The sequence below is a fragment of the Caretta caretta genome, chromosome 1 (genome assembly GCF_965140235.1).
Source record: "Caretta caretta isolate rCarCar2 chromosome 1, rCarCar1.hap1, whole genome shotgun sequence".
NCBI classification, from domain to species: Eukaryota; Metazoa; Chordata; order Testudines; family Cheloniidae; genus Caretta; species Caretta caretta.
Genome location: NC_134206.1, coordinates 288,419,194 through 288,436,234, shown reverse-complemented (window position 1 = coordinate 288,436,234; position 17,041 = coordinate 288,419,194). Strand labels below are relative to the sequence as shown.

The window sequence follows — 17,041 nt, the reverse complement described above, 5'->3', positions numbered from 1 at the left end:
ACTATAAAGGTAGTTAAATTCTGGAATAGGCTTCCAAGGGGGGTTGTGAAAATCTTTATCATTGGAAATTTTTTAGAACAAGGTGGACAAACACCAGTCAGGGATGGTCTCTGTTTACTTGGTCCTGCCTCAGTGCAGGGAGATGGGCTTGATGACTTCTCATGGTCCCTTCCAGCCTTCCATTTCTATGATAAAATGGTCTCAATCTGAGTTTTCAGCAGAACAGTTTACAGTTCTGGCATTTGGGACTCTGCTTTTAGTGCAGGAGCCCAAGTTAGAACTGAACTTTGAGATTTCCTAGCTTCATGTTCAATTTCTTTTTGGTGCTACTACAAGATGAATCCCACTCATGCTTCCGCTAGATGAGTTTCTGTTTTTGGAAGTTAACCTTTTGTCCAGCACCCTTTAAACGTTAGCAGCTGTTCTATGAAAAGGGGTAAACAGAAAAGGTTTTTCAGATGCCATCCATTTAGTGATACGATAGGCAGCATCTTGATTAGATCTCCAGCTATAGCACTAGTTATTTCCTGGAACCTCAGTTTGGCTCAGAGGAAACTCTGAGAGCTGCCGTTTTAATTGCCTGGTTGTGTATATTAGACTGCATCTTCCATAGAGAATTGAATGAGTGGGATATGTGGTACTATATATACCATGGTAGCTCTGCCATTTTAGGTGCAGTTTTGTCCTGAATCTGCACTTTCACTTAATTACTCCATTGCAGTTGCATTGGTTTTTTGGGTACCTATGCCATAATTTCTGGCACAGGTCTCTGAAGCAGTGATCTGAGAGAGATTTTGAAAGGCTTTTAGGGAGTCGCGTAGAATTGAGGAAGATGTCAACCTCCCATGATTCTAAGGAAACTTCTGTAATTTAATGGCCACTATGGAACATTCACTTCTGTTAGTTGCACTGACAGCCAGTCATAAACCAAAATGATCCAAGTGACTAAATTCAGGTGGGCCTATCGGCCAACTGACAGTAGTACACTAAATAGGAAGGTTGAAATGGGCTATAGGTTGAAGCAGAACAAAATCTAATGCAGTTGAAGAAATCAGCCACTCCTTAAATAGTGCATAAATGAATTCCAGTGTTTGTACAGGGAAATGTCTTCTACCTAACTCATCCCCTGTGTAGTAGAAGGTTGAAACTATACCACAGACCACGTTAGCAATTTGGGGTAAATGCACGTGTGGTAGGGTGGTGGGAGGGTTATTTTACACTATTCGTGCCCATCCAGACTGGCTCAATGCTGGTGGATGTTAGTATGGTGGAGGATTATTTGCTGATTAGTCTTGCTTGAAGAAAGTCTAAATCAAAATAGTGGTATGACTGCCTGTCTGCTGTTGGAGAATTTTATGTGAATGAATGGAGCCAGATCCTTAGCCTATTGTAGACTGGCATAACTCCATTTACTTTAGTGGAGTGACAACAGTTTACACCAGCCCACGATCTTGTCCAGTTGGTGTTACAGGTGTGCTATAGGAACCAGTTGCTGATTGTCATGCTAAGGTTTTTTTTTAGGATAGACTCAGATTTAGGTTTCCTACTTGAAAAGTGACTCTTCTGTTAGTCCTATGCTTACTTATAGAATGATAGTTAGGTACTTTATCATATAGATTACAATTTATAGTTTTATCACTGGTAGGAGGACATGGCTTAAAACTTCTGGGAAGTTGGCTGTTTGAAACTCCCAAGATATTGCTCTTCAGAGTTTCAGCAGTCGTTCTACTGTAATACTGAAGGTAGTCATTTAGAATACTCTTAATTGCAGTATCTCGGTGCCTTTCAGAATTCCTATTAACTGAACCTTGATTTGTTGGTGTGGAAGAAGCAAATAGGTAGTGATGAGCAGCTTGTATGCTTTCTGTTTGTATGGAGCAGGGAGAATACAAATCATGATTTAAAAAATCAAAAATTTTATTTAAATTTTTCTAGTTTAAATTTGCTAGTTCTTTTCTTCCCATTATATTGTCTTAAATTAATATGGATATCCTGTTCTTGTTCCTTTAGTTTTCTAATGTTCAGATTTTACTTAGATATTTTTTCTACTAAAAAGTTTCAAACTTAAAATGTTCGTATATGCTGAAAAAGATGAGTCCAGAAATTCAACCCCCATCTTCCAAAATATTGAACCATCACAGTTCAGGAAAGCCAAAATGCATTGATCAGGCTACACTCCTGCATCAGGGTTTGCAGTTTGAAGTCAATTAAATTTGTGCTCCTAAATCACTTAAGTGATTTTGAAAATCCCACTAATGGGTACCTAAATATGAGTTCAGGGGCCTTGCTTTAGGCTCCTGTTTTTGTTAACTTTGGGTTGTGCATATATAAATCATTGTACAGCAGATCTAAGTAACTTGAGCAATTTTGATCTGAAGTGACAAAGATTTTTGTCACTCAGAAGTTTTTAATAAAAATACTTCACTTTCTGATGCTGGAAGCACTTATTTGATTATTGTACTTTAAATACTTAAATAATCCCATTGGAATCCACAGGACTGTACATGTGAGTAAAGTTACGTTCTAGTTTGTGTTTGTGGCATCAAGGCCTTAATTTTCAATATAGTGTGTTTTGCTTTTGGCCTATAGCAGTTTTGTAAAATTCAAATAAGAGACTTTCTGTCAGTATTGGCATTTAAAAAACCTCAACAAGATATAATTGATTATACCTATTAATCTAAAGTTGGTATAGCAAAATTTTCAATATAGTTTTACGAAGCCCCAATCTGATTTAAATCAGTCACTTCAGTTGCTCCACCCAGTTATGGATACTGAAAGTTTTAATAGTAAACTGCCAAAACCATCATGACACACTACTAAATCAGTTGAAGACATCTCCATTGAGCAGAACAACTGTCCTGTGCCAAATATATCAGAATATGTGAGGAAACCTTTGTTGAAGGAGTTCCATCTTCTAACATCCTAAAGGCCCATTTCACTATTTGTACTTTTTATATATTTTAATACAGTATCATTCTGAGCTCTAACTCTGGTAGAAAATTAAACACCCAACAAAGATAAATAGTCAGAATTCAATAACAATACCTATACAAGGACATATGGTCTACATAATAGTGTGGTTGTATGACAAGCAGCAATGATCATGGATCAAAGAACCCATATGTAATGTACCTGTTGCAAGGTTAGTGAGCCTTTCAGATGGTTCACATCCCAGCTTTCACTTGTGCTTAGGTTCCTCCCTGATCATGTGACTGTTGGCCTCAGCAAGGCCTGGACTGGGCTAGAAAATATCTGCCTCTTGCTTCTTACTGTTAGTACTCTTGTAGCAAGGGGTCTGGAGCCAAGACTGGTGTGGTTCCGTGCTGAGAGAGAGCTGTAGAGAGAGCCATAGAGGTCTCTGCACTTAAGACACCTAGGAAGAGCCTGGGGAGAAGGTCTAAGAGGATACGAGCAGGTATTTGAAGTGCCCTGGGGAAGAGTAAAGTAAAGCAGTTTGGAGTGAACAATCACTTCACGGTTTTGGGTCCTAAGGCCATAGATAAAAGAGAGAAGCTCCTCTGTAATGCCATAGATAAAAGAGAGAAGCTCCTCTGTAATGCCACATGTAGGTTGTATGAAAACCCCTGTAGTTTAGGGGAAGGACTTGGAGGAAGCTGTGGCCCACTGACAGCGAAGTACTTGTTTGTGAAAGGCTTTGTTGTGTTTTTGGTCTTTCCTTTACTCCAGAAAGGAACTTTTTGGTTTGGCTGCAGTCACAGGGAGCCCAGGACTGGTGGGGAAACCAATGCATGGCCGTCCGGCTCAGATAAGGTAAGCTATATCCTTATGGTGCCCAAATAAAGTGAAACAGACCTCTAGAAATAGGGCATCATACAATCGCTCCACATCTTTCATTGTATACTTCCTAGGAAAGCCTAGAAGAATAGATATGTCTTGCATCATGCCTGGGAAGTTAACAGACTTGGGGTCTCTTGGACCAACAGGAGAATTGAGTTCGAGTCAAGAACACATTCTCAGTTGTAATTAACTTTTTTAATGAAGTGGCTGTGAGCTTGGTTGCCTCTGATCGCAGCTTCTGGAGCAGGTATCGGCAACCTTTGAGAAGTGGTGTGCCAAGTCTTCATTAATTTAAGGTTTCGCGTGCCAGTAATAAATTTTACATTTATAGGGGCCCCCGACGGAACCCCAGACTGGCAGTGGGCTGAATGGGGCTGGTGGCCAGGACCCAGGCTGGCAGCAGGCTGAGCGGGGCCGATGGCCAGGACCCTGGCTGGCAAGAGGCCGGTGGCTGGAACTCCAGACCGGCAGCCTGCTGCCGGTCTGGGGTTCCCACTGCCGGCTCCTGCCAGCTGGGGTCCTGGCTGCCAGCCCCGCTCAGCCTGCTGCCAGCCAGGGTTTCCATTCGCCCAGGCAGGCAGCGGGCTGAGTGGGGCCGGCGGCCGGGACTCTGGCTGGCAGCAGCATCCGAGTAAAAATCGGCTTGCATGCCGCCTTTGGCACTTTAGGTAGTCTGGGCCCAAGCATTTGGGCAGGGATTTTCAAAAGAGCATATATGGGAGTTAGGAACCCAAAACTCATTGAAATTTGGGCTTATGGCTCACTCACTTATGGTTTACAAGTCATAACTAATGCCTTAAATTCCCGCTGGAGATTAATTTGAAGCCAGTGCAGCTCTGGGGGCATGCTAATGTACTGTCTGTATAAAGCGCTGCTTGTTTGTTTTCTGCAACTTAAATATCACCTCAGTCTTCATTGAGTCTCAGCTGGCTAGCACTTCTCCATCCCTCGGTCTCATAAATTAGGTAAGTAACTCAACTGCTTCAAGTTCAGATGAGATTGAGAAATAAGGGTGGGGTTTAGTATGAGCTACAGCAGATTTAGTACACTATCTCGCTAATTCTCCTAGCATCCTCGCATACATGCTGAATGTGACCAGCTGAGAATCCTGTAGCTCTGTAAATGAAAAAGCTTTGGGGAGCGGAGTTATTATTCAGCATAATCAAAGTGACTCCATCAGTCGCTGCTAGTGACTCCAGGCATGTGACCAAAAATCTCATGATCAGTAGTAACAAAGGCAGTATCTGCTTGTATAGTTGATCGTAATCCATCACCATAAGGAGATTTACCAACAAATCCATTCCAGTGACTGTATTATCTAGGCTTTAAACCAGGGATATTTGAGGATCCCAGATATAAAAATGCTGTCTATCTTCTCCCAAAAATATTTCTGTAGTTCCTCCATATTACCTTTCCACAATGGTAGGCTTATGAGTTGTGCCTAAAGGGATCTGGAAATACCTGAAGTGAATTTAAAGATACTTTACCATATGAAAAGAGAGTTGCCCATTCTTCAATTCAGAATTGTTAAGATGAAGTAATCAAGCAGGTAGAATTTTCCTTTTTGTACTTTAGATTCACTAATCTGGTACCATATTTCTGTGTTGAGGGTTTTTTGACTGGGGGTGGAAGGAAGGAAGTGTACGTTTTTGTATATTTTTCTATCATATTTTTTGTGAAGGAAGGTTTTATGTGAACTTCCTCGTAGCTATCAAAATCAGGAATAAATGTAAACTATTTCTTAAGTATACTGTGGAAGCTGCAATTTCGGATGTCTAGTGAAGGCAGGAGTGAAAGTTCCTAGGGTACATGAGAACCTTTCTGAGGCACTGGTTTTGCTACCTTTCGATGTAGACAATAAATGCTAAGCTGACTAGTTTCTAAGCTGGTATACTGATATGCAAATGGGACAAAATTCTACTGGTTCTCCTCTAACAGCAGTTGGCCACCATATTTTTATAGTTGCTGTTCTAAACTACTTTTTTAACTTCTTTAATATTGCTTGTACTGTTAAACGGCTGCTGTGCTCTATTTTGGAGGTAGCTGTCTTCCAGTAGAGGGCAAAATAATCACAATATAATTTGTAAAGCATCTTTTGGATCTATTTGGATGAAAAGTGCTATGTAAATAAATTTCTCTGAAAATAAAGTACAATACAATGGTACATCAGGTGTTTAAAATAAGAAATTCTTATGAATGCTGAATGAAAGGGCCAAAAGTTGTCAACTGTATGCATATAATGCTCGTGGTGGCTATGAACTATAGAGCTTTATAGTCCTGTTTCAGTACAGAGCTTTATGTCAAGAACTATTCTTATAAAGCTTCAGAGGGGTAGCTCTGTTAGTGTGGATCTGTAAAAGCAGCGAAGAGTCCTGTGGCACCTTTTAGACTAACAAATGAAGTGGGTATTCACCCACGAAAGCTCATGCTCCAATACGTCTGTTAGTCTATAAGGTGCCACAGGACTCTTTGCTGCTTGTAAAATTTGCTTCCATCCAAGTGCAGTCCTATTAGGGGAAAAATTCTTTTCAAGCCACTGAATGGGAAAAAATTGTTACCTTCTTCCTCTATAAAAATGTGCTTGCTTGCTATTGTGAAGTATCTGAAATGTGTGGTTTTACTACTAAGGCTTAATTTCCTCTGTGAAGAATAATACAGAGAACTTTGTTTGCTTGAGAGAAGGGAGAGCGGAGGGATGAAAATCTTCCCCATGTTTGTAACCACCTTCATGTTGGTCATAATTGGACAGACGTAACAAATACAGAATTTCCAAAGGGAAGGTCTGTTCATTAATGCCAAGTTTTACATAAATGCAATTTTTACTGAGTCAAGTCAACATTTTTGAAGGCAGCCCTTTAAAGGTTTGGCTTTAATTTCAAAGCTGCTGAGCACCCACAGTTCCCATTGACTTTTTAACGATGTTGGAAGTGCACAGCATATCTGAAAAATCAGGCCAGTAGTTTCATTTTGATGGGCAAAGGTTTGACCAGAGCTTCGTGTTTATTCAGGTGAGAACACACTCTTACTTCAGAGAAAAAAAAGTTTGGAGCATTTAGCTTTATCTGATAAACATCTCCCTACTAGTTAAGTGGGCTATACTCTAATTCCTAGATATCTGGAATTTTGTGTTGGTGCTGTCATTTTTGCATGGTATATAGTTTTTGATGCTTCTAATGCAACATAAATATAAGTTAAAATATAGACAGTGACAATTTGAAGGGTACCATGCTGTTCACATATGTCTTGATTTGCCAGTTTGAAGGGTACCATGGTGATCACATATGTCTAGATTTGCTAAGTTTTAAAAAATGTATAAATGCCATTTCTGATATCAGAATTTAAATTTCTATCATAAGCCCTATTTTTCAGGAGTTTATAAATGGAGTTTCCAGTATTTGTTTGAAATGAAACTTTGTTTATGTGACTGCAGATTTGTGCAAACATAGAAAAATCTTATTAAGCAAGTCTAACAAACTGGATATTTTTATTTTATTTTGCTGTAAGCTTAATATATTTTGGTCAAACTCTATTTGAAAAGTCTAAACTACAAAAAGTCCCAGTTTTTCTTAAATTTGATTAGATGCCTCTTGGTATCTTTCTAAACAGTCCTAGTTATTTTTTGTTTTTAAACAAAATGAGATACTGAACATTCATAGTAACTTTTAAAAGTAACTGCTCTGGGGGAAAAGATAAAGCCTTAATTTTATTCTTATTGGCAGTTGATCAGCAATAGATGATTCATCAACACAAAATACTTTAACCGGTCTTTTAGAATTGTTAAGATATGTCACCTTGGGTCTGCTTAATAACATCCCTATATTATAGACCAAGGTGCTTTTTTGTGTGTGGGTACTCTGTTTCATGTAACTGTCTTAAGAGAGGTTTCAGAGGAACAGCCGTGTTAGTCTGTATTCGCAAAAAGAAAAGGAGTACTTGTGGCACCTTAGAGACTAACCAATTTATTTGAGCATGAGCTTTCGTGAGCTACAGCTCACTTCATCAGATGTTTACCGTGGAAACTGCAGCAGACTTTATATACACACAGAGAATATGAAACAATACCTCCTCCCACCCCACTGTCCTGCTGGTAATAGCTTATCTAAAGTGATCAACAGGTGGGCCATTTCCAGCACAAATCCAGGTTTTCTCACCCTCCACCCCCCCACATAAATTGGTTAGTCTCTAAGGTGCCACAAGTACTCCTTTTCTTTTTGTCTTAAGAGAGAAACTACAAAACCTGTTTTAAAACATTTAAGGTTTCTGACACGCATCCAAAGCAAACTATTTCAATGCTCTAGCCTTCTTTCTAGGTTGTAGTAAAAACAGTATATAAAATCAAATTTTTAGTAGATCCATGCAATACTGTTAAAAAATCAGTGAGATAAAGGAAAGAGAGCCTTAATGTAGAATTTCCTGACTTAAGATTTTGACATGAGTGTTTTAGCATTTTAACATTTATTTTCATTCAACCCTTGTATGTCCTTACCTGATCTTTTCTATATGGTTGGAGTATCAGACCCCCCACAACCTCAGCTACAGTTTTGTTATAAATTTAATTTGTATTACCATAGGAATAGAAGAGTTTACCTTTTGATATGTGCATACTCATAATTACTGAAGCTTGTATAACGTACAAAAGTTTCAATATTTTTTGGTATACTGACTTTCCCTAAATGTCAATGCTGACCAAAAAACCACAACCCCAGCAAGTTGTTTGGGTGTGACTAAAGTATGTAAATATTAATCCTGAGTCACTTGGATTTCTTTTGAAGTATTGAAGATTATAGCAGGAAAACTACTCTGAAGTTAAGGTAGAAAAAAGAGCTGGTAATATAATGGTTTGCTCAGTAGCCCTCTGCAATATTTAGTCTATGAGCTGTATTGCATCTTTTGTCTCTTATAAAATGCAGTTGTTGGGTTGTTTCTGGAAATTCACAATATTTTGGCTTGGTTAGAATTGGCTTTATAACATATTTTCAACTTTAAAATATAGTACTGGTGTTGCTTTTATTGAGTAATATCAACTGCTCTTGTTGCAGTACACAGATTATACAGTAATGGGTGTGATAAAAGAATAGCATATCACTGAATTTCCATTACAAACCTGATTTTGGTCCCTTCCTCATTCCTCCTTGCTGTCAAACCACCATCATCACCACACATTCTTCAAAATGGCCAGATTTCAGATAGTTTGGCTTCCTTAACTGTGAATTTCCAGACCTTTCAAACGTTTGAGTTTCGTGTATGTTTTGAACACTGAATTTATGGGAATTTAACTTTTTTGCTAGCGCTAACATTTTTGAAATAGAATATATGGTTTGCAAAATTAACTTCACTTGAACAAAACCTTTTTGTGGTAGGGGTATAAAATATGCAAGCTGCTCAGCTAAATTATGAACAAGAGCAAAAGAAACTTGTTTCTGGAGTCTTTGGTATTCCTCTTCCTCTCGCCCCAATATGATGACTTGTTCCTCTGGATAAACTTTGGGTGCCTTTGCAAACTAGATGTTGTTCTACCTTGAAGTGTGAAAGATCATATAGCCTGTAATTATGTTTTCCTGTTTTTTAAGATTTCCCTTTGTTAGCAGAGGTCAAGTTTGCATTGCATGGTGTCCGCTCACTCACCTTGTGACTATAGACCATTAAATTTTTTTGAAGGGATCCACCTATCAGTGAACCAGGCAGAGTGACCCTTATGTCAGATGCAAGATGGGTACAATGGTGGAGGCCCAAACAAATCCCAGTTCAGTCCAAGGAATAGGTACGGGAGAGTGTGTGTGTGTGGCATCCTCCAGCTGAAGTACTGTGTGCAGTTCCGAGCACCACACTTTGGGAAAGATGTGAACAAAATGGAGAAAGCGTAGAGGAGAACAACAAAAATTATTAAGGTTCTACCAGATACAATCTATGAGGAAAGATTGAAAAAAAAATGGGCTTGTTTTGACTGGAGAAGAGATGAATGAAAGGGGACATAACCTTTTATGTACTTGAAGACTTGTTATAAAGAGGATGGTGATACATTGTTTTCCTTATCCACTGAGGACAGGGCAAGAAGCAGTGGGCAAATTGCAGTAAGGGAGATTTAGATTAGGCATTAAGAGAAACTTCCTATCTGTAAGGGTAGTTAAGCCCTGGAGCAAATTACCTAAGGAGGTTGTGGAATCTGTCATTGAAGGCTTTTAAGAACAGGTTAGACAAACACTGTCAGGGATGATCTAATCTAGATAATATTTGGGACTGTCTCAGCGCAGGGGACTGGATTAGATGACCTATTGAGGTCCCTTCCAGTCCTACATTTCTATGATTATATGACTGGAGGTTTGCAAGCACTTTTCCTTCCATGGATATAATGGGCTTGGTCTGGTTTTGGCAGTCAAAATGGTTGGTGCGGTTTTCATAAATCAGCTAGGAAAAACACGATTGGCCCAACTCCATAGAAAGTAACTCTGCTCTGCCCAGGACAGAAGTTTCCTTTCTCTGTGTACGCTACCCCCAAAAGAGACATGGAACACCAAGGCTTATGTAAATCAATTTGATAGGCTGATGATTGACTTCTTTGCATCTGGAAACAGCAGTGAAGTGCCCTGTGGTCTCTTCATATGTCAGAACTGGATGTGAGGAATTGAATGAACAGTTCTAAAACTGGGTGATGTCTCTGTCTTACCACCTCTTCCACTACTCCTCAGGACCATACATGCATAGTAAGGAGAGAGCAGCAGTCCTACTGTTTGCTTTTCTGGCTATAGAATTTATGGCTCTCTAGCCTTATGAACCTACTGTGACCATTTGGAATCTCTGTGTGAATTCATGAATTCCAGTTAGATTTTATGAACTCTTTATTTCTGCCTAATGAATTTCCTGACTGTCTTTCACTATATCTCTTGCATCATATTTATTGTAATAAAGGGAGGGCATTGGCACATTGTGTCTGCTCCTGAATGGGACAGTGGGAAAGGACCATCAGCAAATGAAAACTTTGCCATAGACCTGAGGAAGAGTTCTGTGTAACTCAAAAGCTCGTCTCTCTCACCAGCAGAAGTTGGTCCAATAAAAGATACTCACTCACCAATCATGTCTCTCTAATTTGACATAGCAGGACAGATAGTGAATGCTCAGTGTAACCTGTTCTTCCAGGTAAGCTGGGTAATCAAGCAATGGATCACTTGATGAGGGATTGGGAGTCACTGAAAGAGGTCACCTGACAAAAGAAACTGCAACTTTATAAAGGGGGGCCTTCTGACTGGACACTTTAGAGAGAGAAGTGAGCAGATCAGGACCCGAAGCAGGTAAGGTGAGTAGGAGTAGAGGAAGTATCCTGCTCCCCTGAAAAGGCAATACCATATCCCAAAGGGCTCTTGGAATTGTTAAGAAATCGAGACAGGGTTTTGTTGTTTTTTCATACCTCTGTATATCTCTTGTATTTTCTCCAAGTGCATTCACTGTCACATTCCATGAATGGGGGAGAGTGAACTGGAATGCAGCAGCTGCTTGTCAGGTTTGGTGCCAGTTTCAGGGCCTAGGCAATTGGACTATAGGATCTCTGCAGCCAAGAGGAGCGTCACTCACAGGTTCTGCACCTAGTGAGTGTGCCTAGAGGCACAGAACTAGAGAGATGGTGTCTAAAGTCTGCCAAGCCGCAGCAATCCAAGGGCACGTGGGATCATGGTTCCACCAGTAAACAAGTAAAACATAGCCTTGAGTTTCTCTAGGAGGGTCTTAATGTAGTTATGAGTATCCAGGGAAAAAGTCACATCTCCATAGCGTATTATCAGCATGTTCAAGAAAAGGAAGTTTTGTACAAATCCCATCCTTAAATGCTTTATTTGGACAATGATCCTTATTCCAGCCCCATAAGGTCATACAGAACGGCCTTGGAACCTGGTTCTGCTCCTTACAGCACTGCTCTAATTGAGTTCCTGCAGGAGGTGTCATATTTCCTGTCCATTACGGAAGACCTCCCAATTGACACTACCTCCAATCATGAGGTGTGGGGTTTTTTGGTGGATTTTTTTTTTAAAGTTGGGAGCTTTCTTGGAAACTGGGTTTTCTTAAAACCCAGTATTGTACTTCTAATTCCAATCAGTAGTCCTTTCAACTGTCATAACATTAGTTTGCAGAGTAAATCAAGAAATATTCTTCCTTTGGCTAAGCATCAAAGTCCAGTCCTTTGGAGCACTGAATCTCAGAGAAGAATAGTCATGTCTCCCCTATTGAGAATTCCAGGTGGCCACCTGGCCATGAATACAGAAGTTCACCTAATTCTATACATCTGTCATCCAGTCTTTAACCAATGCCATTTTTTGGCATAACTCATTCCACATCTTAATGCCAAGTGGAAGGTAAGGGGATGTATAAACCTTATGTGCCTCAGTTACTCCATCTGTAAAATGAGGATAATGCTACTGACCATCTTTGTAAAGTGTTTTGAGATCTGTGGGTGAAAAGCACTATATAAGAGTTGTGTTATGTATTATTATAATATACTTCACTTTAGATTTCCATTTTTTAAATGATGATCCTGCTTTCCATCCTGGAGATGTGCTGCTTTGAGAATCCCATTGTAACAAATCTGTTGACTTCAGCATGATGAATAGGAGAATATATCTCTGCTTGTCTGAAAATTTTCTTCAAGTATTAAGGTCCACCGATCTGGGCCACCTGGAGACAAACGGAGCATTCAGAATAGAGATGGAAACTGACATCCAAACTTTTGAGAGAGTTTTCCACACTCTACAGTAGGAGAAATTATTGTGCTTTTTCCTAAAAGTATACTTAAGTATACTTAAAAAGAAAAGGAGTACCTGTGGCACCTTAGAGACTAACCAATTTATTTGAGCAGAAGCTTTCGTGAGCTACATTGTAGCTCACGAAAGCTTCTGCTCAAATAAATTGGTTAGTCTCTAAGGTGCCACAGGTACTCCTTTTCTTTTTGTGAATACAGACCAATACGGCTGCTACTCTGAAACCTTAAGTATACTTACACAATTTGTAAATTAGGAAATGAGAACTGAATTAATCTGATTGTGGAAGTTCACAACAGTAATGAACCTTAGTGGTGGAACGCTTTTGTTTCTAGTGACTGACAGTTCTGGTGCTGTTCCAGGAAGTACCTATTGCATCGGTTCTCAAACTTTTGTATTGGTGACCCCTTTTACTTAGCAAGCCTCTGAGTGTGACCCTCACCTGCCATATAAATTAAAAACACGTTTTTAAATATTTAACACTATTATAAATGCTGGAGGTGAAGCTGGGTTTGGCGATGGAGGCTGACAGCTTGTGACCCCGCCCCCCAACGCAATAACCTCGTGACACCATGAGGAGTCACAACCTCCAGTTTGAGAACCTCTGACCTATTGTAACAGATTTGTGGACTTCATTATTCAAAGGAAGGAACTTTTCAGATAAGAACCGATAAATTTCCCTATTTGGCGTACATTTTTATGTTTATGTGAATTAAATGTTGCACAGTAATTCTCTCTTCTTACTCAATTGGAGCAAGTGATTTTATTTTCTCTAGATGAGGGGCTTGATTTTTTTAATGAGTTTTCCCCCTGCAACTGGGTGGATTGATTTTAAATCAAAGCTATTTAAACCATCAATTGTAATCACAATTTAAATCAGCAAGCAGGAAACCTTGATTTAAATAAACTATTTTAATCATGTTGTGCAGTAGTACTTTTTTAGTTATTTTCCAAAGGAAAGGTTGATTCTCATTGGTTGGTAACCATTAAAAAATGTTAATTTGCAACTAATTACAGTTTTTACTCTAAATTTGGTGCTGCTTTTTACGAACCAGGAGGATACATTATATCTATAGACTTTTGTAGTTTAATATATATTCATGCACATTCTTAATTTTTATATTGCTAGAAAGTGGTGAATGATGCATTTCTTTAATTTTTTATTCGTGATTTGTGTCAAGCGCTGGATGGAAATTCAAATTCAATTAATGCACAAAACAGAATTTTTAAATAAAACATTAAATGTGCTGGATACATTAAAAATTTATTAAAACATGTTTTGCATTTAAATTGATTTATTAAACAAGGGAAGTATTGTCTGTAGTTGGTGAATGGAACTGATTGTTTCTGGTCACTAGTCCTTTTTTTAGAACTACTAGATCTCATCCTTTCACACCTACTTTTTACTCATAGCTTGGAAGGGGAAAACAAGCGTTCCTGATTTATTTATTTATTTATTAACTCCCATTGGCTTCTTAACTTTGAACAAGCTAGTTAAAAGAATGGAAGAAAATATTCCTTCTGCATCTGCAGAAGAGTCTGCTGTTGTAACGTGGTTTAATATGTCAACATGCTCTGGTTACCAGCTACTTAGTCAAAGTTTTCTACCAGACTTTCTTTAAAATTTTGACAGCGAACATGTACTGCTTTAATATATTTTTTTATATAACTTAATAGACTATAGTTAGTTCAGGCCTTAACATAAATTGTGTTAATTTCAAATATAATTTTAAATAGGTTTATTTTTTAAAATCCGATTTAAATAAATCCAGTTATTCTTTTTAAAATAATCTCCTCCCTCCCCCACAGTCCACTTTACCAGGCAGTAATTAATCAGATTTGTTTGTTCTGGACTGGAATGTGTGACAATAGCAACATTCACCATATTAGTTGAAAATATATGTTTAAACACTTTTTTTTAACTCCTGCTATCCTATCTTTGTATCCACAGAGGTATACTTTGAGTGATAGTCATACCATTATTTTATCATACTTAAGCCAGTATGTCATGAATCTGAAGTCAAAACTAGTAGGCATCAATCATCAATGGAAGGTAATCTCATGTTTTTAATTACACTGTACATATACATAGAATTTTCTTGAGTGTGTCATGCTTAACAAATATATAGTAAGAGTCTTTCCCTAGTAAATCTAGTTTTATACTGTTCAGGCCACCCCCCTACCCCCCCCCCCCCCCCCCCGGCCACACAAATAACCTTGATAGAAGAACATTTATGAAGGTTTGAAAGTCAAGGATTTAGAAGTTAGGGAATGCCAGTATTTTGTCTTATTGATTTTACTCAAAACCTACAAGTGGTGTTGGGGCGCACACATATATCGCTAGTCCGTCTCTAACCACATTTCTGTTGCTGACACCTTGTCTTCCTTCTGCATCCTTTGACTGTACAAAGAGGGTCCTCTGCCATTGCTTTTTCTCTGTCTGCTTTGCTACTGTAGCCATTTAAATTAAAGGGAGAAAAAATTGAAGCTACTGTCAACTCAAAGTTATTGAAACAATACAGTATAGATACAGATCTTCAAAAGTCTAGACTAAAGTGAATTCAATGACTGTAGTTGTACCAGTTACCTAAATGCATCAGCTATTCATTTGGCACTTTTAGAATTGTGGTCTTCAGTGTTTTTATGTGCATACTATAGAATTTTAATATCTGTGTCAACTGTTTATCTGTAGAATTGCACATAAAATCTCCTCGGTGCTGCTATTTCAACGTGAGGTGAACTTTCAGAAGTGTGATCAACTTAATAAATGGAACCCTTTCTAACATCAGTGGAAATTACAGCCTGCTTAACAGCAGCTGTTGCATACAACAAACTTTTACTGTCTGGGTAGTCAAAGGCAACAGGTTACTCCTGTTGTGAGGAGAGGAGTGCAATAAAATGGGCCAGCCCAGTTAAACAGACCTAGATTGATGGAAAGCGCTGCTCCTTAGGGAGCTAGATTTTCAGGGAATTTTGACTGTTGGCACAGCTCATCGACGAAAATAGTCACCAGTCTGATGCACGTCACCCCATTGATTTGCTGAAACCTCCATTTGTTATAGGGGAGCCAGTTGCTGCTGCCAGGTATCACTCAGCTGAATCGGAAATTCCCTTAGGAGAAGGAACAGTGTGTTTTCTCTTTTGAGGAAAAACAGAGGAAAAACATGTATAGATAGGGCAAGGGTAAGAAAGAGAAGGAAATTGAAGAGATTACTGTTCTCAATAGTTAAGTTTAAGGGATCAATTATTACATATATTATAGCTTAGTTGGAATATGCACTTCTTGAAACTGTTCCCTTATTTGTAATTACAGTGAGTCTTGATTTTTATTTATTACTGTCTGAACACACTGTAATTGGCAAATTTGAAAATAAAGGCTTGGGCATGCAGTGTATATATTTAACTTTTATAACCTTGCTGCTTAGTGAAGACTTTATGTATGAAATCTGTCTAAAATATATATTTGGTACTCTTTCAACATTGCCTTCCCCTAAGCTAACAGTTTAATTTGGTCGTCCAGTGGCCACTTTTATGTTTAGTCAGTCTGAGAAGTCTGACAGTGGGATATTCCAAATCTTACTGAACACAACAACATATAAGGTAATTTAATGTTGCAGTGTAGTCACAGACTATTCAACCTTGCAAGGTAAAATTTGAAAGATAGCCTTTACTTTTATGCATCAGAATTCTTTAAAAAGCCTGCGTGTAGAAGTTCAGTAGTATTTTTGTCTTATGGTCTTTAAACATTTTGAAGCACGATAATGAAGCACAATTGAAGTTTCAATAATGTAGACTGTGTGTCAGATTCAGAGTGTTTAAGGTCAGAAAGGGCTATTATCTAATATAGTCTGAGCTCCTGGTTCTCACAGGCTATTGCATTTAATCATTTACCCATTTATGGAGCTAAAACAGGGGTGGGGAACTTTAGCTTGTTTGGCTAAAACAGATGGGGAGCTTACAGCCAGCGGGCCGGATCTAGCCCATTGGTTAATGTCATTCGGTCCATGGCAGACCCCCACTCCCTCCACAGGGCTGGAGCTGTGAGCGCCTGCTCTCCCCACCACGGGCTGAGGGTGGAGAAAACCCTGAGTCTCTGTGTGCCCCCTCTCTCCCCCCCCAGGGCTGGAGCCACAAGCACCAGCTGGCCCTGCTGCAGGGGGAAGCCTCGAGCCTCTGCGCCACCCTGAGCCGGTAAGTGTTCCGCGATTAATTTCCCCAAATACGTTCTTCCTGAGTTCTTAATTACCAGATTGGACTGTTCCTCTCTATTTTGTTACCTCCCAGAGGTGTGAAACCAGTCCCCAGTTATCGGTTCACTTTGGGATATGGACTCCACACAGTTTGCACATCAGAGACCTGCTTATGATAAAATTAAACAAAAACCTAATTTAATACAAAAACCACAGATTCAGAGATGAAATAATGAGGAAAAATAAACATATACATTTATGCATAAAGTCAATGTTCAAGATGCAATCTCAGGCTTTACAATTTCATATTAG

The 17,041-nt window shown here is 39.0% G+C and overlaps 1 protein-coding gene across 6 annotated transcripts in view; it reads left to right on the top strand.

The window, feature by feature from the left end:
- Window positions 1–17,041, top strand: part of FRS2 (fibroblast growth factor receptor substrate 2) — an 85,604-nt gene that overhangs the window by 15,690 nt on the left and 52,873 nt on the right. For 3 of the 6 annotated variants that reach the window (XM_048835809.2, XM_048835806.2, XM_048835803.2), the window contains one exon: window positions 3,688–3,771. The exons of the other annotated variants lie outside the window; for them this stretch is intronic. The gene's annotated coding sequence lies outside the window, so the exon portion shown is untranslated. The remainder of the gene's footprint in view (window positions 1–3,687; window positions 3,772–17,041) is intronic. 6 annotated transcript variants of the gene reach the window in all.